Source organism: Piliocolobus tephrosceles, chromosome 14, assembly GCF_002776525.5.
Source record: "Piliocolobus tephrosceles isolate RC106 chromosome 14, ASM277652v3, whole genome shotgun sequence".
NCBI lineage: Eukaryota > Metazoa > Chordata > Mammalia > Primates > Cercopithecidae > Piliocolobus > Piliocolobus tephrosceles.
Genome location: NC_045447.1, coordinates 52586979 through 52591614, shown reverse-complemented (window position 1 = coordinate 52591614; position 4636 = coordinate 52586979). Strand labels below are relative to the sequence as shown.

Sequence of the window (4636 nt, the reverse complement as noted above, 5' to 3'; positions counted from 1 at the left end):
GTGGTTGATAACTAAGTTTGAGGAGCTGGAACACACAATCCAGTCCTGTCGAATAAAAAGGAACTTAAAACTCAGTGGGGGTAGGTGATTTAAACAGTCACTCTACATGTTAAAAGTAGAATCCATAAAAGCTAGGCGAAGGTATGACCATTGAAAGGCATCTAAATCCAAACGTAAATACAACAATTTTATTGGAGTAAGAGATTAGCCACTTCAAATTATTTTTTTCTTATTAGGTTTATGTGCTGAGTTTCTGAGCTGGATCCTTAGGAAATAACTCATCAGAAAAAAAGTTGTGTGTCCAAAATTGTTCACTGAACCATGATTCAAAAATAGCAACACTTTTTAAACAACCCAATGTTCAATAAGAGAGGAATGGTTAAACAATTGATAATGCACCTCAATGACAGATTAATCATTTTCTTTTTTTTCCTTTTTTTAAAAAAATCAACCAAAATTTATTTAATTAAGGATAAAATTACTTTTGCATTTGTCTGCAACCACAGTAAATACAGTTCTTGGCATAAAGATACAGTCTTTATAATTTAAAGCCTCCCTACCTGCAAGATTACATATATAAAACTCCCATTATTGTTATATAATAGTGGATTAGTTAATAAAATTAAAGTAGCTATACTATCTAGAATAAAATAAAATGGAAATAATTTACTCATAAGATTCACATTTAAATCATCTTTATTTAGAAAACGCTATCCTGAGAATTATAATTCCATTAAGCTTCAATGTGAGCAAAGGTGTAATCACTTAAGTAACAGCAATTACTTAAACTGAAAAAGAGATCAGTCAAAATTACTTTTGAAGACAGCAAAAATATTGTCAGGTTTCTTGCTGTGGTTCTGGATGTTCTGTAGCAGGCTCATGTGAAGGCAGAATCAGCCCTGAAGGGAACTCAGTTCTACCTTCAGAATGTGGGGGTTAGGGGGAAAATCCAGGTCTTGGGGGAAGGTAAGGAGGAAAACCCCTCGGTGTAGACATTTCTCATTGCAAATGGAGCATGTGATGGACCTGGGAAATCCCTTGGTGGAAAATAATCTCAAGAAGCTCCAAACATGGTTCCTGGAGGAGGTGGGGGGAGACGAGGTCCTCTTTTCATGAATGGGCCCCTTGTATTCCCTGGAAACAATGGACCTCTGATTGGAGCAAGAGGTGGAGGAAAAAAGCAAGGGCCAGTTGCTTCATTTTCAGCAGGGAGAGATGAATCAGACACATTTAAATTACCAAGGTCATCTTTTGTATCATTTCTACTGGATTCCATTTCTGAAAGCATTGACCCATTCATTTCATCCAAAGAAGTCATATTAAAACTTGTGAGTTCTGCTGGTTCAGACAGTGTGCCAGAATTAGAATAAAATCTGTCTTGCCTTTGAGGAGGAATAGCTGAATCAGGATATGATTGTCCTGGTGGAGGAGACATCATCCCACGGTCCTGTTCCCATGGAGGTGACAGAGACCCAGTGTCAAAAGAAGCCCTATGATGATTGGTTAACCTATCACATCTTGATTCTCTTCTTTCATTGATAATCTGATGGTCCAGAGGATTCCCTGGACCTCTTGAGCCTCTTCCTCCTCCCCCTGGAAGCAAAGATGAGAGTCTGAGTGGACCCTCCAACAAGGTTGGAGAATAAAGGAAAACTCTTGTTTTGAATGAAGGCCGATCCAATGTTGAGGGACCATACGGGGAATGCTCTCCACCAAATGCTGTAATTGGAATATCAAGGGCATAAGAATCTTTTTCTAAAAGTTCAAATTTAAACTCTGTTTCAGTTAATTTTTGTCTGTAGTGAGCATTTTCTTTCCTTAAATCATTGAGGTTTCTTTCAGCAGTCCAAGCTGCCAACCAATTATTACGTGCTTTTTTTTTTTTTTTTTTTTTTGAGACAGAGTCTTGCTCTATCGCCCAGGCTGGAGTACAGTGGTGCGATCTCGGCTCACTGCAAGCTCTGCCTCCCAGGGTCACACCATTCTTCTGCCTCAGCCTCCCGAGTAGCTGGGACTACAGGCGCCCGCCACCACGCCTGGCTAAGTTTTTGTATTTTTAGTAGAGACGGGGTTTCACCGTGTTAGCTAGGATGGTCTCGATCTCCTGACCTTGTGATCCGCCCGCCTCTGCCTCCCAAAGTGCTAGGATTATGGGTGTGAGCCACCGCGCCCGGCCTTATGTGCTTTTTTTATTGTGGGAAATAATCCATCCTTGATAAGAATGAATAGTTCTCTCCAATTCTTCTTCAAGATCTTTGGCTTGCTTTCTATAGATCCAGCTTTTCAGAACAGCTCTTCGCTTATATAGATCCAGCTCTTCAGTGGCATGGCTGATCTTTTCGTGCACTTTAGAAAGTTTCTCTTCCTTCTCTAACCGGTAATTTTCCTCTACTGCTAATTTCCTGTGGAGTTTCATTTCATTTTCTTGGTATAATTCAATCATTACTTTAGGTTTTTGTTGAAGCTTCTGACTCTCACTTTCAAAATGTGTGTTTTCTGACTGCAAAGATGCTTGTTCAGTCTGAAGATTTTTAATATGCTCTGTAAGCTCTTCCTTTGTTTTATCAACTTCAGATAACTGACTATACATTTGGTTTCTTTCTCCTTCTAAGGTTTTTAAAGAAGTATTTAACTTAGCAGCATGAATCAGTTTCTTCAAAGCTCCTTTTGGAGGATTAACTAAGTAAGCACCATTTTCTGATTCACTGTTCATTTCTAATTCCAAGTTATCAACTTCTGCTATGTCTTCTCCAAGCACAGCAGCCTGATCTTTCATCTTTAGCAAGCGTTCAGAGTCTTGATGTGATTTTCTTTATCATTTAGAACTTGTTCTGTGTGTACTTTGGAGTCTTCAAATGTTATTTTCTGTTTATTAAGTTCACTCACTTGCTCTTTCCATGCCTCAGCTTCTTGCAAAAGCTGTTTCTGGTTTTCCTGAAGTTGAGAATTTTCATTCAAAGCATCTTTTACTACTATCTTCAGTCATTCTTCATTCATTTGAAATATGGTGAAGTTCATCTTGGCTTCAGCTACTTGTGATTTGAGGGATTTTGACTCATCTTTTAGCGACTGTATCCTTTTGGAAATATCCACCATCAATTCACCTTGTTCAGAATGTTTAGATTTCTCTTACCTCTTTCTAGACGGAGTATTTCACCCTCAAGTTCAGAATTGGACCTGTTTAGCTTTTCACGGGTTGCCTCCAAACTTTGTGCTTCTGCTGCCTCCTTCTCAAAACTGGCATCCTTTAAAGATGACTCTACTTCATAGCCTTCATACTCTTTTCGAATAAGGCTACATTTTTCAAGGAGTTTACATTTTTCTTCAATTAGTCCAGAAAGCGTTACAGCAAGCTTTTTCTCTCTTCCCACATAAAGCTGACTCCTAACCGATCTAAAACTTCTCCACAAAAAAAAGAGAACAGCAAAAAATCCAACAACAGCTGCACATATCAACAATTCCCATGGAAAACCATAAGGATTAGAGTCTGGTCTCCTACTTTCGAGCAGTGCTGCCACAACCCTGCCTAGCTCCTCCAGGACCAGCCCCAAATACGGCTGAGGGGTAGCCCCAGGCTCCTCCATAGCGCAAAGGCTTCTCTGGCAGTTGCCAAAGTAAACTTGGCCTGTCAGGGGCCACAATAAGCTGCAGAGAACACGCAGCCTTCAGTCTGAAACCCAAATCCGCAGGCAGCAAACAGAGCGGACCATTGCCAAGCCGCCTGTGGGGGGAGCTGGGACACCGGCAACCAAAGGTCTCACAGACCCGCATTGCCCACTCTGGCCCCTCTGTTACTTTACATCCTGAGGCAGCACCTTTTATTATTATACTTTAAGTTCTGGGGTACATGTGCAGAATGTGCAGGTTTGTTACCTAGGTATACACATTGCATCGTGGTTTACTGCACCCATCAACCCATCATCTACATGAGGTATTTCTTCTAATGCTATTCCTCCCCTATCCCCCAACCCCCCCACAGGCCCTGGAGTGTGATGTTCCCCTCCTTGTGTCCAAGTGTTCTCATTGTTCAACTCCCACTTATGAGTGAGAACATGTGGTGTTTGGTTTTCTGTTCTTGTGATATTTTGCTGAGAATGATGGTTTATTGATTTGTGTATGTTGAACCAGTCTTGCATCCCAGCCATGAAGCCGACTTGATCCTGGTGGATAAGCTTTTTGATGTGCTGCTGGATTCATTTTCGCATTGATGTTCATCAGAGATATTGGCCTGAAATTTTCTTGTTTTTGTTGTGTGTCTGCCAGGTTTTGGTATCAGGATGACGCTGGCCTCATACAATGAATTAGGGAGGATTCCCTCTTTTTCTATTGAAATAGTTTCAGAAGGAATGGTACCAGCTCCTCTTTGTACCTCTGGTAGAATTTGGCTGTGAATCTGTCTGGTCTTGGACTTTTTAATTTTTTTTGATAGGCTATTAATTACTGCCTCAATTTCAGAACTTGTTATTAGTCTCTTCAGGGATTCGACTCCTTCCTGGTTTAGACTTGGGAAGGTGTATGTGTCCAGGAATGTATCCATTTCTTCTAGATTTTCTAGCTTATTTGTGTAGAGTTGTTTATAATATTCTCTGATGGTAGTTTGTATTTCTGTGGGATCAGTGGTGATACCCCCTTTATC

The 4636-nt window shown here is 40.4% G+C and overlaps 1 pseudogene; it reads right to left on the bottom strand.

The window, feature by feature from the left end:
• Positions 1-837: 837 nt before the first annotated feature.
• On the bottom strand, positions 838-3596 carry LOC111537197 (annotated as a pseudogene).
• Between the last annotated feature and the right edge of the window lie 1040 nt (positions 3597-4636).